The sequence below is a fragment of the Amblyraja radiata genome, chromosome 14, assembly GCF_010909765.2.
Source record: "Amblyraja radiata isolate CabotCenter1 chromosome 14, sAmbRad1.1.pri, whole genome shotgun sequence".
NCBI classification, from domain to species: Eukaryota; Metazoa; Chordata; class Chondrichthyes; order Rajiformes; family Rajidae; genus Amblyraja; species Amblyraja radiata.
The window spans coordinates 40,027,251-40,047,544 of record NC_045969.1 but is presented as its reverse complement, the minus strand read 5'-3'; positions in this window follow the sequence as shown (position 1 = coordinate 40,047,544).

Sequence of the window (20,294 nt, the reverse complement as noted above, 5' to 3'; positions counted from 1 at the left end):
GCAGGCAAACACCACGGCCAGTAACTCCTTCTCGATCTGTGCGTAGTGCTGTTCGGCAGGGGTCATGGTATGGGACGCGAAGGAGACAGGCAGCTGCAGGCCGTCATGGAGCTGTAGACAAGCGGCACCGAGCCCGAACTGAGAGGCGTCGCAGGTGATGATAATGGGACGTTGCAGGTCAAAAAATTTAAGTGTGGGGGTACTGATCAGCTTGGATTTAAGAATGTCGAAGGCTTTCTGGTGTTGAGGGAACCAAGCCCAGGCCGTGTCCTTCTTTATCAAATCCCTCAGGGGTGCGCTGAGCTCGCTGAGGTCGGGGATGAACTTCCCCAGGTAGTTTACCATGCCCAGGAAACGTTGCAGGCTGGGCACATCAGTAGGTGATGACATCCCGGAGATGGCAGCCGTTTTCTGCGGGTCGGGTTTCAGCCCCGAGGCTGTGAATACATGTCCAACATATGTGACCTCCGAGACGCGGAACCGGCACTTCTTTGGGTTTAGTTTCAAGTTGATCTTCCGGGCCCGGTCTAGGACTTGGCGGAGGTTGAAGTCGTGCTCAGCGACATCCTTACCGTAGACCAGGATGTCGTCAACGATGATGGCACACGGTAGACCGGCAAACAGCTGCTCCATTGTCCGTTGGAACACCTCGCTGGCAGAGTTGATTCTGAATGGCATTCGGAGGAACTTAAATCTGCCGAAGGGGGTGCTGAAAGTTGTCAGTTCGGAGGACTGCTCGTCAAGCGGTATCTGCCAGAAGGAGCTCTTGGCATCGAGGACAGAAAAGATTGTGGCCGGACCAACCTGTGCAGCGACGTCCTCTACTGTTCTCATGGGGTAGTGCGGGCGTTTGATGGCAAAGTTTAGGTCTTTGGGGTTGATGCAAATGCATATTTCGCTTTTGTCCTTTTTCGCGGCAACAACCATGGTGGAGACCCACCTGGTGGGTTCGCTGACCGCCTTTAGGATGCCCATTTTTACCATGCTGTGCAGCGTCAATTCTACTTTGTCCTTCATGGTGAAGGAGACACGGTGTGGTGCACGGACCTCTGGCTCGACCTTGCGGTCGACGACAATCTTGTAGTTGTAGGGCAGCTTGCCCAGCTCGTCATCAAAGCGGTCAGGATATTCGATCAACGGGTTCATTAGGGCCTGCACCTTGTGGATGTCATGGTGGAAGGAGACCAGGCCCAAGTCCTGGCATGCTTGGTTGCCCAACAGGGTAATGCAGTTGGAATCGAGAAGTTAGAAAGTGAGGAGCCGAGAGGTTTCCAGTATCTTGCAGCACAGAGTTGCCTTTCCCACAGGAACAAGCACCCCTCCCCCGTAAAGTGGAGCGATCAGAAGTAACTTGCTCATTAGTCCTTATCTTTCTGAAGAGGCTTGTTGACATAACATTTGCAACAGCTCCGGTATCAATCTTAGCGGTGAAGGTCGAGTTGTTCACAGTTACACGAACTGAAGGGTCTGTTATCACAGCAGGTGCATCCAACAGAGAAAATATGCTGGTCTCCCCCTGAGAGGACCCAGATTCAGGCACAGGGAGTTCGTTGAGATGGTACTGGGAACCGAGCTCGCTATCAGCTTGCTCCAAGTTGTTTAACATACGCCTTAGAGCAGCAACAGGCTTCCCACGGGAACGGCAGGCAGCAGAAAAATGGTTCAGTTTTTTGCAGTAATTGCACGTTTTGCCTAAAGCAGGGCATACATTGTACTGATGAGTGGCAAAGTTACAATTGGGGCACCTTTGCTGGGCGCGTCCCCCGGGAGCAGTGCCGGACCACGGGGGTCGTGGCGGGGTCGTGGCGGGGTCGTGTTCCGCCGACGGCTGGTAACGCTGGCAAAGTTAATGTCCTGATCAGCCGGTGACACCGCCGAGGTTACAGCTTCGGCTAAACGGCAGGCATGCATAGCTTCGTTAAAAGACAGGTCGGGCTTGCGCAAAAGTTCAGCCCTTAGCTTTCATCGTGGAGACCCTAAACCAGAAGGTCCCTGGTCAGCTCCTCGGGGGTTAGCGTGTCAAGGCGGCACCGCCTGGCCAGGTGTCGCAGCGCAGCGACATAATTCTCGGCAGATTCACCAGGGTGCTGATGCCGCCCGAACAGTTTAAAACGTTCTAAAATGCAGTTAGAGGGAATGTCGCAAATCGCGGTAAACTTAGCCAATAAACATACCGGGTCCCGAGCAGATTCACCCGCAGCTTAGACGAAGAAGTCTGACCGAGCCAGGGCATCGGGACCAGCCAGGTTGAGAAGCAGAGAAGCTTTGACTTCAGGGGTGGCGGCAGGATGAGCGATTGTGACATAGTGGTCGAAGTCACGTCTAAAGACATCCCATCGATGGGCAATGTCTGAATCGAAAACGAGCACATCGGGTTTGCGGCAAGAAGTTGCCATAACAAGGAAATAAGAGGGGGGGGGACAGAAAACTGGGGCGAAATTAAATAAACAACCGATAAACAGGAGGCGCAAGGGTAAAAGGTATGACACCATGTAAAGAAGTGTTATCGACACACTGTAACTTTACTTCATTTTATTCATACTGTATTTTTACAGAGAGCACTAGCTGTACGTGGTCTGTCACGGAAACTAGAGAGCGATATGTGGGTGGGGAGGTTGTAATTATACTTGTGATATGGGGAGTGGTTAGTAGTGATGAGGTAACTATATTAAAGGCACATGCATATCTCATCTACAGGATGTAAGGGGAGTCCAGAGTACTCAGAGATCACAAGGAGAACGTGCAAACTCCACATAGACATCACCTGAGTTCAGGATCGATCATGGGACTTTAGTGCTGTGAGGCGGCAGGTCCACCAGCTGCACCACTGTGCTGCCCCAGCGGTTCATTGTGGTCTTATTTCAAGTGTGGAAGGTGACAGTGTAAAAATAATCTTTCGCCTCCATGACTTTCCTTTGAACCTGTTCCCAACTGTCACAAGAGGCACAATGGCACAACGGTAGAGTTGCTGCCTTACAGCGGCAGAGACCCAGTTCAATACTGACTATGGATGCTGTCTATACAGAGTTTGTACGTTCTTCCTGTGACTGCGTGGGTTTGGTGGGTTGAAGGGCCTGTTTCCACGCTGTATCTCCAAATGTCTAAAATAAAACATGGCCCTTTAACCCAGTCATTGGCTGCACTAATGAGGTGAGGACTGGAAGCATATGTGCAACCCACTCACAAAAGGTGGGTTGGTCATTAAAATATCATACTGAGGAGTGGTGGCTTTAACAATGAAAGTTAGCAGCTGAAGAGAGTCACAGAAGACATCGGACAGGAGGTAGATGCCTTTACCACACCACCTGCAGGCAAGGAGATTCAGGGCACTTCCCGACACCTTATGTAGCAATGTTACAAAATTTTGAGATTTTAAAAATCAAGTCTGCAATTTATCCCATCAGATAAAGCATAAAAATAAGTTTAATTTGACACCTAATTCACTTTCATATCTCAAGTATTTAAAAAGTTATGGCCATTTTCATACTGGGAAATGAGCATCTTGTTCCCTATTGATTTTCTATGGACATAACAAAAAAGCTGTGATCGTGAACAGTCAAAAGCCCATAACTTTCTTAAAAATTAAGAGAACTGAATGAAATTTTCAGTTATCATAGATTGAAGCATTCTGAAACAAATATAAAATAATCTTACTTGGATGACCTGAAATTAAAGCATATAATTAGTTAGTTACCTAATTGTAGCTAATTTCAGACTTCAATTACTAGATCTAAACATCTATCCATTTCTTAATAAATGATTAACATTTTTAAATAGCCTAAATGTCCAAATAATATTCACAAATAATTCACAATAAAACATGATTTTAAAATCTCATTTACATTAATTTATAGACCAAATGGAAGGAATTTAGTGTTCAATTGCTGTAAATAAATGCCCATTTAAATCAGCTTTCTAGTGAGATCCTGTGAACGCGCTGGTTTAGAACGTTCACATTGCGCTAGATTTGTGCCCCAAATGCCCAGAAAAATACTGCGGGATATAATGGGCCCAAAATGAGCTTCTCGCAATATTAAACTTTGTATAAAGGGATCTTTAGAAGCCCTTTTTAATGTAAAAATATACAGCATACCTTCAATTATTTGCTTTATGAGACCCTGCGGTTGCTGGCGGTCGCGGGTTTAGAGATTGATTTTTAAACTACTATAACTATTTTACGAGGCCTTTAAAACTAATAATAGCTTTTGCGACGGGGTCTTTCAGCGATTTTTCGTTAATAATTAACTAGGCTGAACATCTTCGATTTGAACAGCCTAGAGAAAATCGCGTTTTAAACCTGCCCCCTCTAAACGGCGCCAAAATCGCGCACACCCGCAGCGACAGATTTTCCTCGACGCTTCAGGTACGCTTTGCAACATACCTACCTTATGCTTTCCTTGGAAGCAGACATTGCCTTCCTCAGGGTTGGCAAACAAAACCCACTGGTCCTGTAGTTTACCTGCCGCTAGCCACTTAATGGAATGCTGGAAGTTCAAACTGATGTTTCCTGCTCTTTCTGGCTACACAATTCACTTCCATCAATTTTGAGGCAATGATTTGGACAGAGGTCAGCTGACCTGGCTGAGAAAAGGAAAATGTTTTTCCTCATGTGATTGCTGGTTCTCTGCCTGATTTTACACAGTGGTGCAGCGATAGTGTTGCTGCCTCACAGCACCAGACACCTGGGTTTGATCCTGACTATGGCTCCTGTCCGTATGGAGTTTGTACGTTCTCCCTGTGACCGCGTTGGTTTTCTCCGCATGCTCTGGTTTCCTCCCACATTTTAAAGACGGAGTTTAGTTTAGAGATACAGCGCGGGAGCAGGCCCTTCAGCTAAAGAGTCCTTGCCACCCAGCGACCCCCCACACACTAATACTATCCTACACACGCTAGAGACAAATTACAATTTTACCAAGCCAATTAGCCAATTAGCCTACAAAACTACACGTCTTTGGAGTGTGGGAGGTAACCGGAGTACCCGGAGAAAATCTACGCAGGTCACGGGAGGACGTTTACAAACTCTGCACAAACAGCACCCGTAGTCAAGATCAGTTCAGTTCAGTTTAGTTTATTGTCACGTGTACCGAGGTACAATGAAAAGCTTTTGTTGCGTGCTATCCGGTCAGCAGAAAGACAATACATGATAACAATCGCGCCAGATACATGATATGGGAATAACGTTTAGTGCAAGGTGAAGCCAGCAAAGTCTCATCAAAGATAATCTGAGGGTCACCAAAGAGATAAATATAGTTCAGCACTGCTCTCTGGTTGTGGTCGGATAATTCAGTTGCTGGGAAGAAACTGTCCCTAAATCTGGAGATATGCATTTTCACTCTTCTGTACCTTTTGCCTGATGGGAGAGGGGAGAAGAGGGAGTGGCCAGGGGGGCTCTTGTCCTTAATTCTGCTGCTGGTCTTGCTTCAATATGGGTGGTCCAGGAGAAGCTGTTGGTGATATTGACTCCTATTGACTCCTCAAATACTGTAAGGCAACAACTCTACCGCTGTGCCACCGTGCCACACTAATGAGTAGGATAGTGCTAGTGTACAGGGGTGATCGCTAGTGTGCCGAAGGGCCTGCTTCCTCTCAGTATCTCTAGAGCCTAAGGTTGCACCAAGAGTTTTTGGTTCCTAAGACCTATAGATTACTATTATCTTTCAAAAGCTTAAGAAGACCTCAACGTCAGGAAGGCATAAGGATTGTTAATGAGCGGTATTGCTCAACTATCATTAATGGGTGATATACTGTACTACGAAACACCAAAACTAAGAAAGGATTTTCAGAAGAACTCCTTCGTAAGGATCAATGTGAATGAGCTGTTACCCCACCCTTTCCTTTTCCTCAACAATAGCTGGCAGTAGAAGTGAAGAAATGTCAGCCTCACGAGTCCACTGTGGAAAATGTTGGGATTAATTGATATTAAGTTGGTAAGTTTGCGACAGAAAATCCATGGGCAGCTATTATGAAAAATATCATGCTCGCCAGTACAACAGAAGTTTTTGCAATGTCTTCCCAATTAAAATTCAAGTTAATGAATGCTTATTGTGGCAGATTTTCTCAGTATCTAATTCACATGCACAGTGCTGGACAACTAAAGGAGAAAATGTTTAAATTCTCAGTGCTGATGGGAATGGCTTATCGGGAAAATAAGTTTCATCTGAGAACATAGAGTATAGTCAAGCTAATATTTCAGATTGGTTGCACAAGTTCTCTCAGCTAATGTGACCAAAATGCAAAACATATTCTGCATGTTATTCCCAGCATAGAACATCAAAAAAATATCTAAAATTACTTCTCAGAACATCCAGAGATTTCAGATGGAGCTGTATATTTCAAGATCAAATAATTGATAAACTGCTATTAGCAAATCACATATTTTCATCACTGAAGTCTGAACTTGAAAAGTTAATTATTTGGACTTCTCAAGATGATTGCATTTTAAAATTGTCTTCGTACAGCTACCTCATTATCCAAATAAAAGGGTTACACTTGGACGTGCCATGAGTTTTACAAAAAAGTTCATCACGATTCTCCCGATGGATGGGTTCAGCACCTCTTTGACACACATAATAGCTTCATGAATAAAACATCAACCTGCCAGCACTGTTTTATAAATAAAACCTGCCAGCACTGTTTTATTTACAGAACAATAGGGAATGAATACAAAAATAACATGCCTATTTAAAAATCCTGCATACATTTATGGTTGAGAGAATGTTGCAGATTTGTGGAGGACTTTGCCGCACTAGTTGCTGTGGAATATTTATTTACTATGGTCTGATGTGGCCAAATATCTGTTATTTATTTATCTGTCAACAGTCACAGAAAAAATAATGCATAATGCAAAAAGCAAAAGGCTATTTTTGAAAAAAACATTTGCCATCTTTCATTCGGTATGAAATTTCAAATTTCAAATGTAATTTATTTTGGTTTTGAAGATTTATGAACATATTTGTCCATTTCTCATGTTACAAGCATTTTGCTTGGCACCGTTTTTTTTCATAACTTTCTACAGTGTAGTTTGATAGCCTGACAAAGTTAGATTATATGCAACTAAGAAGATATAATGAGATAACTTGTTAATAAAGTATGGTAGCCTTGCCGATGAAATGTTTTAAAAGTAGCGGCGAATAATTCTTAAAAATCGTGTTTCCTAAAATCTCAGACTAAACCTGTGGTTTTATTTTTGGCCAGATAATAAGCAAAAACATATAAAAGCAGGAAGAAAATTAGCATCTTAATTCTAAGTACAAACTGATGAGTCAGGCAGCATCTGTGGGGAGAATGGACAGACGACTTTTCAGATCAATCAGTGTGAAGAAGGATGCTGAACCGAAATATTGTCTGTCCATTCCCTCCACAGATGCTGCCTGACCCACTGCGTTCCTCCAGTACTTTGCTCAAGATTCCAGCATCTGCATTTTCTGGTGCCTCCACTTTAACTCTAACTTCAGTGTGTGAGGTGACAAGTGGAATAGATTTTAAAAAAATATATAGGTGGTATTTATTTCTGGGTGGAGAATGAAATGAACCAAGAGACTTGCAAGGCCTCAATCGTGATTATGAAGCTGTCAGTGGCCAACAATAAATGGATCTGCCATGCACTCAATTCCCTTTCTGCTGACACCATACTTTATCATGGCATTTGGCTAAAGCCAATGCTTAAAATTATAGTTTCATAGCTGACCTGAGATGATCTAACCACATCTTCATGCCATATAAAGACCAAGTGCTTCCTTCTCTGTAAAATTGCATAAGCCCCATCATGGGATTTGCGAGATCCATGCACTTCTGGTTGGTATCCACAAAGTTAAAGTTATCCAAAAATGTACTAGCTAAGCCTGAAGCAACACAGAATCCCATTCACCCTATACACACCAACATTGATTGGGCTCTTAGCTAAGAAACAGCTTAAAATATTTAGCATTCCCTTTCTTGCCCCTCTTAACTTCTGAAATTGCTTCCAATGTACAATTCTGAGACACATTTGGGCTCCCTTACTTAGCGCCTTTTTAATTGATTTTAATTTATTTTACTCTTTTTCTTTTTTTAATAAGGCGCTGCCATGCGATTTGGTATGCACAAAGTTGAAGTAATCCAGTTATATACCAGCTAAGTCTAAACCAACATGGAAACCCATTCACCCATCCACGTCCTCACTGTCTTTAACTGACTCTTGGCTAAGAAACAACCTCAAATTTTTAAGTTCTCATTCTTGCCCCTCTCTACTTCTGAAATTGTTTCCAACATACAAGTCTGCAACACAAAATAATCTGGGCTCCTTTTCCCTGGGCCGATTGAACAACCCATTTTACCTTCTTTCTTTTCTTAATGTCCTCTAAGGCGCTTCATAAAATCCACTTCTTTAATCAAAATGTTGCTCAGTTGCACTCATACCTCTTCTGTGGGAATTTATGTTTAATGATTCCTCTGTGAAGCACTTTCTTAAACTTATGTCAAATGTACTACATAAATATGTTTTTTTTTCAGACTTGAATCAATAGATTGAAAGCAAGCTGAGATGGCACAGATTTAAAAGTGATGATGAAGCAGACAGAATGAATGATTAGACCCATTAGTCTCATTATGAAGATGGAATTGATTTACAGGAAGAAGACTGAGGATTATTTGCACCACCACGATTTTAATGGGTGAAATCCTTTCAGATTAATCGCCTTGATTTAGTTTCATTCAGTTTATAGTTTAGAGATACAGCGTGAAAATAGGCCCTTCCGCCCACCGAATCCGCGCCGACCAGCGATCCCCGTACACTAGAACTATCCTACACACTAGGGATAATTTACAATCTTTACCAAAGCCAATTAACCTACAAACCTAAGATAGACTCAAAATGCTGGAGTAACTCAGCGGGAGAGGCAGCATCTCTGGAGAGAAGGAATGGGTGACGTTTCGGGTTGAGAACCTTCTTCAGACTTCAAACTGAAGAAGGGTTTTAAACAAAATGTCACCCATCTTTCTCTCCAGAGATGCAGCCTGCCCCGCTGAGTTATTCCAGCATCTTGTGTCTATCTTTGGTTTAAAACAGCATCTATAGTTCATTCCTACACATTTAACCGACAAGTCTTTGGAGTGTGGTTGTAACCCGGAGTACCCGGAGAAAACCCACGCGATCACAGGGAGAACATACAAACTCCGTACAGTCAGCACTCATAGTCAGGGTCAAACCTGAGTCTCCTGGCGCTGTAAGGCAGCAACTCTACCGCTGTGCCACCGTGCTGCCCATGTCTCTGGATTCAAAAAGAAGATTTTTGGAATCCAAGAAACAGATAAAGAATTATCCAAGGAATGGAAAGTAATGATATTTGATCAGGAGCAATGAGGTGCAAGATCAGACACTCCAGTAACAGTAAGACCATGATTCACTTCTGGCTGATAAATTCCTTGCACTGTACAAGATGATGAAATTGACTTTGTTTTAAACAATTACAATTGATTAGCATAAAGCTGTTATGCAGACACTTCTTTTATCTTCTTCTTTTATATTTTAAAGCGGTTGGCATGTTATGCATAAAAAAGTGACTTCCAAATACTCTGTTTATTTTGTTTCACTGACAAAATGTTCACCAAAGATTAAAAATCAGCAGAAAAATGCAATTAAAATATTCTTTTTCTGCTGATTTCTATTCTCCTTGCACATGTATGGTATTAGTGTCATCTAGAGCCTTGATTAATCATAATGTAAAACCAGTGATGTCTCCTGTTACTTTGTGACTGTGACCACGACCGAAGCTTGGATGATTTAGTGCCAATTTTTGTTTTTTGAATATATTTTGAGAGCTCATTTAGATGCTGATCTTGGACAAATTAGGTTTTTTTTAAATCTTCTGCAAAGCATTTTATTAACTAATTCTCTCCCCATTATCTCATCCACTTTTGAAACTGCACTAATTGCTACTTGGATACAGATCCGTGAGAATCTTGTCCAAATGCTTAATTTGCAGTCTTGAATAGAGGGACTTCAATTTTAATTTTCTTTGTGCAGTGAGAATGGTGCAAAACAGATATTAAGATTAGACCAAACCAACACACCAAGCAATGCCCTCCAGTGCCAAATTCATTGAATTCAAAGTTGGTCCCTAAACCTTAGATTGAACGCAATCCCAACTGCCTCCAATCTCAGTGGAACTCAATGCCTTAATTGTATTGACAAGGCCCCTCCCAGTCACCAATTGCATCTACAGACCTCCCTGGCAACTCGCCCTAATTCCTTTCATGATAATTAGTTTAAACACTAATAACCTGCTTTAATAATGGTCTGAGGGTCAGGAAGCCATTTGATCAGAGAGCATTATAATTGAGATGTTCACCTCTCCTGACCTCAGGCAGGTATTGATGAAATACAATGAGTTATGAGAACTTTGACTGATGTACCTGTTTATGATGAAAGACACTTAGACCAAATGTAGCATGTCCATTACTACTTCAGTAAAGTTCAGTACAATGACTGAATCCAGTGCTTTCAGAATCAGAGAAAAGTAAAATGGATATCACAAGGAATAAGGGAGTTTATTTTATAATAACAATTGGTTGTAATATAGCATTTTTACAATTGTTGAAAATAACCATGCGGTCTTTCAGCATGGAGACAGCCCTTTGGCCCATCTTGTTCACACTGGTCATTGAAAGTCCATTAACACTAATCCTACATTAATGCCACTTTGTTTATTTTCCCCACCTCCTCCTCACCTGTGCCTCATCTGGACTCATATTTATTTCTCCCCTCCTTGTCCTCATCCACCTGTATTCCTTCCTCTCGCTTCACAATTCACAACTCTTCAATCTTTTTGTCTAACACCTTCCTTTTCAACTTTGTCCAACCATCTGCCTATAAAATCACATGTGTCTGCCTATTACCAGCCAGGCTTTGTCCTGCACCTCCTCCCTTCCATCTTTCTTCCCTCCAAATCAGTCTGAAGAAGGGTTCCAACCCGAAATGTCGTCTTTCCATCTTTTCCTGAAATGCCGCCTGACCCACTGAATTACTTCAGCACTTTGTGTTTTTCTTTTGTTTCTTCTCTTCACATTCTCGTCAACTCCCTATAGATTGCACTTCTCACCTATATGCACTTTTAATATGCACATAAAATAGTAAGATTAAACGAGAACTTACCAGTTTGAAGTTTGATCTGTATTTTATGAGGAGTTACGATGAGGGATTACGTGAAGAAGAACCCGCTCAGTACGCATGCGCGGCATACTTCAAAGCAGCGGTGTGGAATCACAGATAGACACAGTTATTGAAGTAAACATAGTAAAGATAAGGAGACATCAGTTTATGAATTTGACCCATATTATTGAGGGTGGGAGCGGAGGGCACGTAATCCCTCATCGTAACTCCTCATAAAATACAGATCAAACTTCAAACTGGTAAGTTCTCGTTTAATCTTACTATTTTACTTCGGAGTCACGTGAGTGATTCCGTGAAGATTTCAAAGCTCTATGATTTCAAACCGTGTAACAGTTATTACTACATCACTGCCGAAGTCTTTGAGGGAGGAAGTGTGTTATCGTAATCAACCAATGAATCTGTTTTATGAAAAACAAAAACGGTATTTATTAACAATAACAACAAAAAGAAAATTGCTCCCCCGGGCTTAAATTAAATATTTGCAGACTGTAAAATTGTTTCTGCATATAACACAGGTTTTGCCAACGGCTTGTGATAAAAAGTCCTGAACATGGTTTCCCTTGCCCATCCTGCTGTAGCCAGGATGTGGTCCATCGGCACGTTCATTCTTTCCGCCGTTGACGTGGATGCTGCCCTGGTGGAGTGAGATTTATACAAGTTAGTGTCAATCCCAGCAGCTTTTAGCACCTGCTTGAGCCATCTCAAAATGGTTTGGCTCGTCACCCGACCATGAGGTTCTTTATGACTGACCCACAAGGCATTTTCACTCCCTCAAATATTGTTAGTTGTGTCTATATAAGATAGTAGGTGGGTCATGACACATAACCGTGGTTCTGGTGGGTAAGCCCGGAGTATCACGACTGGACTAGGCGTTCCTGGCCTGCTCTGTTTGATCAGTCCCTGGATCATAAATGAGATCTGGTCTGGAGCTGTAATCATGTGGTCCAGTCGTAACCGATGTAGAGACTGGACCCTCTGTGCGGATACAAGTGCCATTAACATGAGTGTTCTGAGTGTCAATTGTTCCAGGCTGAGGGATCTGGCTGGTGGCCATCCCCTGAGGTAAGTCAGGACCTCACTGACATCCCATATATGGGTGTACCTTGGTTTAGGGGGGTTGGTATTGTAAATGCCTTACATTAATTTTACCACCAGCGGGTGAGATCCCATGGCCTGTTGTCCTGGTGCTAGTGTTAAGTAGGCAGACAGGGCACTTCTCGCTGTGTTGATGGCACTGTAGCTGAGTCCTTCTTCATAGTGAAGTTTGGCCAGGAATTCCAGTACGTTGGTGACTGATGCAGTTGTGTAGGTGGTCCCTGTATCCAGGCAGTACTTTTCCCATTTTCTGATATTGGTCAAGTACTGTTTTTTGGTGGATGTTCGGAGGGATGCTGACATGGTGTTGACAATTTGTTCTGATAATCCTAGTCCCAGCAATGGTCTGTTCAGAATCTGCAACCCAGGAGTTTGATTTTTTTCATGGCATGGGTGGCTTATGCCAGACACTGGGTGTTGTAATAATTCTGGGTCACTGGGAAATGTCATCGGAGTTCCAACAACCATGTCATGGAGTATCGGGAACTATGGCTGCGTAGGCCAGTCGGGTACTATCAAAATACCTGAAGCAGAGTTCATTTGTATTGTACCCGACTAATGAGGCAGAAGGGAGGAAATGCATAGAAGAAGAAATTTCCCCAATCCAGCGCGAATGCATCTACCGCTGCTGCCTCAGGGTCTGGTTCCCAGGCGACATGCATAGGTACCTGGTGATTTAGCCTTGATGCGAATAAATCGATATCTGGCGTGCCATATTGCTTGACAATTTTTGCAAATATTTTGGGATTTAACATCCATTCGATGTTGTCATTAAATTTACGTGACCTGGTGTCTGCCACTGTATTTAGCTTACCTGGTAGGTAAGTTGCTGATAGCCAAATATGTCTTTCGACACACCATTGCCAAATTGTGTTAACCAACTTGTCGCATGATAATGATTTTATGCCGCCCATATGGTTAATGTAGGCCACCACCGTAGTATTATCTATTTGTAACCGAACATGCAATTGATGCATATTTGATGCATATGCTTTTAAACCATAGAAGGCACCCAACATCTCTAGATAATTTATGCCCAGTGTAAGTAGTAATGACGACTCAGGGTTAGTCCATCTACCACCTGTGCTGGATATGGCGTTAGTTGCTCCCCAGCCTTGAGCACTGGCATCTGTTTGGATAACTAGCGTAGGGTTAGTGATGATAATAGGGCTGAAACTATGCCAAACGTTTTCTGCCCACCACTGTAGTTCTGATATTGCTTCAGTGGGTAACTTCATGACACGGTCATAATGACCTGCATGTCGTTTTAGTGCCTGTACCTTTGCTCTTTGTAAGTTTTGGTAGTGCAAAGGTCCGAATTGCGTAGCCGGAAATGCTGCTACCATTTTCCCAATTACTCTTGCTACTTGTCGAATAGTTGGTCGTTTGTTGACCATTAGATTGTTGCATGATTGTGCCAATGCAACTGTTTGTCTCTTGGCAAAGTTACAGTCATATGGACTGAATTAATTGTGAAGCCCAAGTAGTCCATAGTTGTGGATGGCTTCAACTTAGATTTATCTGGATGTAAGACAAATCCCAAGGTTTCGAACAACTGTTTGGTAGCTGATACATAGAAACATAGAAACATAGAAATTAGGTGCAGGAGTAGGCCATTCGGCCCTTCGAGCCTGCACCGCCATTCAATATGATCATGGCTGATCATCCAACTCAGTATCCCGTACCTGCCTTCTCTCCATACCCTCTGATCCCCTTAGCCACAAGGGCCACATCTAACTCCCTCTTAAATATAGCCAATGAACTGGCCTCGACTACCCTCTGTGGCAGAGAGTTCCAGAGATTCACCACTCTCTGTGGGAAAAAAGTTCTTCTCATCTCGGTTTTAAAGGATTTCCCCCTTATCCTTAAGGTGTGACCCCTTGTCCTGGACTTCCCCAACATCGGGAGCAATCTTCCTGCATCTAGCCTGTCCAACCCCTTAAGAATTTTGTAAGTTTCTATAAGATCCCCTCTCAATCTCCTAAATTCTAGAGAGTATAAACCAAGTCTATCCAGTCTTTCTTCATAAGACAGTCCTGACATCCCAGGAATCAGTCTGGTGAACCTTCTCTGCACTCCTGTTATGGCAATAATGTCCTTCCTCAGATTTGGAGACCAAAACTGTACGCAATACTCCAGGTGTGGTCTCACCAAGACCCTGTACAACTGCAATAGAACCTCCCTGCTCCTATACTCAAATCCTTTTGCTATGAAAGCTAACATACCATTCGCTTTCTTCACTGCCTGCTGCACCTGCATGCCTACTTTCAATGACTGGTGTACCATGACACCCAGGTCTCGCTGCATCTCCCCTTTTCCTAGTCGGCCACCATTTAGATAATAGTCTGCTTTCCTGTTTTTGCCACCAAAATGGATAACCTCACATTTATCCACATTATACTGCATCTGCCAAACATTTGCCCACTCACCCAGCCTATCCAAGTCACCTTGCAGTCTCCTAGCATCCTCCTCACAGCTAACACTGCCCCCCAGCTTAGTGTCATCCGCAAACTTGGAGATATTGCCTTCAATTCCCTCATCCAGATCATTAGTATATATTGTAAATAGCTGGGATACAGCTGACATAGTCAATTCCATGCTTTTGCCTACTATTAAGATATCATCAAGATATGCCATGACAATATGTTTTTGTCTTCTTAATATTGCCAAGGCTGGTTTTAGTATCTTGGTGAATAATCTTGGGGCTGATGTTAAGCCATTGGGTAACGCTTTAAACTGCCATTATTGCCCCATCCAGGTAAACTTCAGGTATCTGCGATGATCCTTGTGAATAGGTACTGAATAGTAAACATCTTTAAGATCAATGCTTGCCATGTGGTATCCTTTGGAAATTAATTGTTTAGCAGTAACAAACGTTTCCATTTTGAAATGTATATACTTAACAAACATATTTAGTGATGTTAAGTCAATGATGATGTGACATCCACCATCTTTTTGGGTTTTAGTGAATATATTTGATACAAATTCCAAGGGTTCATGTTTTGTTTTTTCAATGATACCCTTTGTAATTAGTCTCATCAGTTCAACTTGTCCCTCTCGTTTGTCACTGAGAGGGAAAATACCCTTTGGGATAAATGTTGAACTGGTGGCAATTTACCTGTTATGAATTGTATTTTGTATCCACTAATGCCATTGAGTATATACTGATCACTCGTGATAGACTCCCATGCTGCTTTAAACTGGTGTAATCTCCCTCCTGTTAGTATTAAGCCCCTTCTTTCTATATGCTGGTAGGAACCAGACCCACCTACCTCCATGGTTACGGGTATTTCCTCTGGTTCCTGCCGGTCCCACGAGGCTTGCGTGTTGTCTGATGTGGCGTTGACGTTGGGGGGTGGCGCATTTTCCATGGGGTCCGCTCTGGGCCCTGGTCTAAAAAAGACTTACGGTGATAAAAGGCGGACCACGAGCTTTCACCAGTCCTATTATGGTGGACGTCGACTGGTGGACGCGACGGGGTGCTGCCACTTGGTGTTTAGTGCTCTAGGTTTGCTCGTCCCGTGCCCTGCCTTCATGAGACCGTGAGTTTTTGAGGCCTCCGCCATATCCTTCATTCGCTTAGGGAGGTCATTGCCAAAGAGCAGTATGTCTGGCTCAGAGGCTGGGGTTTTGCACAACCCCGCAAATTTAGGATTGAGGGCAGGTTTTATTATTTCTTTACGCAGGTTGTTAATCTCAAATTGCGTATTACACAACAGCGCGAGAGTGTCCTGTTGAGTGGTGGTCATCTCGGTGTTGTCCACGGAACGAGCAAACAAAGTGATGGCCGACGTCAGGAGCCTGAGGATCCGCTGCTGTTTTAGCTCGTGGTGTCGGGTGTTTGGCCCAACGTGCCCCCAGATTTGTCTGTTTACAGCCGGCACTTTGAGGGACTCACAGTTCTCCGGCGCTGTATAAGTTTCCAAAGCATCATTGACCACCTGCTCCTGTAGAGCCCTGTTGGAGAGGTGGTTGATGCTGCCCGCTAGTTTGGCTTCTAACGGTCTTCCTGCACGTGGGGTTGCCACGTAGCGGTCCACTACACCAAGCAGCTCTTCCTGTTCCTGCACCCCTTGCATACTCCCGAGATCTTCAGCCATCGCCCCTCTTCTTGACCAGCCCAGTCCTGGTCACCAAAGCTATCCTCTGGAAAGGAGGAAGCAATGGACAGTGCACAAGACACTGTGGAGGGAGTGCCTGACCTCCCTCTGTGAGAGCGCCCCTCCTGGGGCGCACCTCGCTGGAGCACCTGCTCCAAGAGCTGCTCTACGCGGCTCAGGCGGCTGTCTCTCCGCCGCCCGGGTGGAGAGACGTCCCCGTCCGACGTGTCGGAAACCACCGGCCGGACGCTTTTCCTGGTAGCTTTCCCTCCAGCCCGCTGCTCAGGCGCTAGCGGGGCTGGGCTCGGCATGGTGTCGGGGATAGCGGAGCGCTCGGTTAGCGTTCCTACCGCCTGTTGCTGCCCCCCCTGATGGAACGCTCCTCTGGTGGAGTCGAACGGGGGACAGATTTCTTTGAGAGTCTTGTCTTTGGTGTACTCATTCTGAAAGAGAAATCAGACGGCTCTTCTTTGGTAAGTAAAGCCGACCCCAGTTCACTCACCTGACTTTTAAATTGCAGCGGGAGCGCCTGACTCCCGCTGTAGCCGCTTGTTGCATTGCTGGTGTAATGCCGCGCATGCGTGCTGAGCGGGCTCTTCTTCACGGAATCACTCACGTGACTCCGAAGTAAAATGGCCAATTAACCTGCCAACCTGCAAGTGTTTGGAATTTGAGAGGAAACCTACTTTGTCATAGGGAAAACGTCCAAACTTCCCATAGACATTACTGGAGATCTGAAACAAATCCAGCACATTGTAGTTGTGGGCTAGTGGCTGTGCCACTGCACCACCCTCTCAGTCATAGAGTCATGGCGTTATAGAGTCATATAGTGTGAAAACAGGCCCGTCAGTCCAACTTAAAAACACTGGACAACATATCCTATCTACACTAGTCCGACCTGCCCGCATTTGGCCCATACCTCTCGAAACCTGTCCTATCCATGTACCTGTCCAAAAGTTTCTTAAATGCTGCAATAGTACCTGCCTCAACTTCCTACTCCAGTAGCTTGTTCCATACACCCACCACCCTCTGCGTGCAAAAATTACCCCTCAGGTTCCTATTAAATCTTTCCCCATTCACCTTAAACCTATGTCCTCTGGCTTTTGATTCCCCTATTCTGGGCAAGAGACTCTGTGCGTCTACCCAATCTATTCCTCTCATGATTTTGTACATCTCTATAAGATCACCCCTCATCCTCCTGCACTTCAAGGGATAGAGTCTTAACCTGCTGTCTGAAGAAGGATTTTGGCCCGAAACATTGCCTATTTCCTTCGCTCCATAGGTGCTGCCGTACCCGCTGTGTTTCTCCAGCAATTTTGTCTACCTTCGATTTTCCAGCATCTGCAGTTCCTTCTTGAACACTTAACCTGCTTAACCTCACTCTATAGCTCAGGCCCTTGTGTCTTGGCAACATCCTCGTAAATCTTCTCTGGACCCTTTCCAGCTTTGCAATATCTTTCCTATAACATGGTGCCCAGAACTGAACACAATATTCTAAATGTGGCGTGACCAATGTCTTATATAACTGCAACATACTATACTCAATACTCTAACTGATGAAGGTCAATGTGCCAAAAGTCTTTTTGACCAATCTATCTACCTGTGGTGCCACTTTCAACAAACTATGTACCTGCACTCCTTGATCTCTGTGATCTACAACACTCCCCATAGCCCTACCATTCACTGTGCTGGTTCTGCCTAGATTATTTCCCCCAAAATACTACACATCGCATTTCTCTGTATTAAATTCTATCAACCATTCTTCAGCCCACCTGCCAAACTGATCAAGATCTTGCTGTAATTTTTGACAACGAATTTAGTGGGATACCTTTTCACAACATGGAAAAGGGGTGGTGTATATTGAAGTACAGAATGGTATTTATACGACTCAGTAATGTTGCACCACTCAGCCTAATATTGATGCAAGTTAATGAGGCGAATTCCAAGTGACAGTCTAAGTCACCATGTAGTAAGATACTAATTAATCAAGGGCAATCAACCTGAATTTGTTCAGAAAATAGTTTGATAAAATAGGTTTTTGTTTGAGAACGTAACCAAGGAGGTCAGTGAAGTCACAACCTTTTCAAGAGTCTATATCATTTTGTCACAGAGCATTTGGTAAGATCCAACAAGGCAGGTTGATCATTAAAGTAAAATCCTACAGAATTGAAAGACAATTTGTGAGTTACAGTTTATCCCAAACTGGTTTACATACAGAAAGCAAAGAGGAACAAAAGCACCTTGGAGTGCATTCCCATATCTACTGATTTAATGTTAACATGAAATGTAGCAAATGTAATTAATAATTTATTTAGGATTTTTAATTTTATTGATTGATGCACAGAAACAAGTGAAGGAGCAATAAGCTAGAACAGTGTTGAGCACTAATTAGGATAAGACCTGGAGAAAGGCACGAAGTTTGGGTCATGATATTTCAGGAAAGATATGACGATACTAGAGAGAGGCAGTGGACATTTACAGAAATGTGGCCAGGATCGGAAACTTTTAACTATGCAGATTGAATAGATTGGGTTTATTTTATTTGAAATGCAGGGCACTTAGGGATGTTTTAATCAATATATTGTAATAAAGAAAAAGTTACATTTGGCACACAGAACATACTTATTTCCCTTCGTAAGGAGAACAATAACTAGAGCTTAGAGTTAAGGTAAGCAGAATGTTTGTGAAGTTGAGAAGTTGTGAAGATTTATTTTCAGCCATAGAGCATTGGAAGCCTTCATGTCACTGCCTGAAATGGTGGTGGTGCCATAAATCCTCATTATGTTTACAAAATACTTGGATCAATGTGTCACGTGGAGAGAAGTGTTACAAGGATGTTGCCAGGACTTGAGGAGCTGAGCTAGAGGGAGACGTAGAGCAGGCTAGGACTCTATTCCTTTTAGTGCAAGAGGACGAGGAGTGATCTTACAGAGGTGTACTAGATCATGAGAGAAATAGATCAGGTAAATGCACAGTCTTTTGCTTAGAGTAGGGGAATCAAAAACCAGAGGGCAAAGGTTTAGGGTGAGGGAGGAACGATTTAATAGGAACCTGAGGGGTAACTTTATCAACACAAAGTGTGGTGGGTGTATGGAACAAACTGCCAGAGGAGATAGTGGAGACAGGTACAAAAATAATGTGATGTAATGTACCTGGATAGGTACCTGGATAGGATAGGTTTAGAGGGATATGGGCCAAACGCAGGCAGGTGGGACTAGTGTAGATGGGACATGTTGGTCAGTGTGGACAAGTTGGGTCGAAGTTCCTGTTTCCACACTATATGATCTGTCTAATCCAGATCAAAAATAATCCTTCAATTCTCAACATAGAAGAATGCTATTTAGTCTTACAGGTTCTACTGTAGACTTGTGAAATGTTGAACTTCCTTATCAGGGAACACCTGACAAAAATGTCAAATATCTTGTTTCTGTGTCTGACCCTCAATGACTGCCGTGCGCCCACAAGGTTAATTTACAACCCAACATTGCAAAATGAAGATGACATCTAGCATCCACTATACACGTTATGAGATCAACTAGTTAGAATAGCTCGCAAAAATGTTGATGTTGTGACAAGTATTTGTATATTGCTTTAACTTACCTTCTGCTGAAGACCGAAATAACATTCTTTCAGAGATCAGCGAATAGAATTTCACCTTGAAACCCCAGTATGTAGGTGCATTGAAAATGTTCCTTTTTTCTGCAAGATGAAACTCTATCAAATGCCTTTCAAATCAACGAGCAATCAGAATTGCATACAATATTATAAAGTATAAATCTACTGATCCTATTCTGCCAGCAGGTAGCCCTACTTAAAAGCAGCTTGAAGTGGTCAGTAGATAGTACTGAACAACATTGAAGATATTCATAATCTAGAATTCTCAGGGAGTCAGGTTAAATTTAAACAAGTAGCTTGAAGTTTTAATTAGATAGCTGCAAATGACCAGAGTG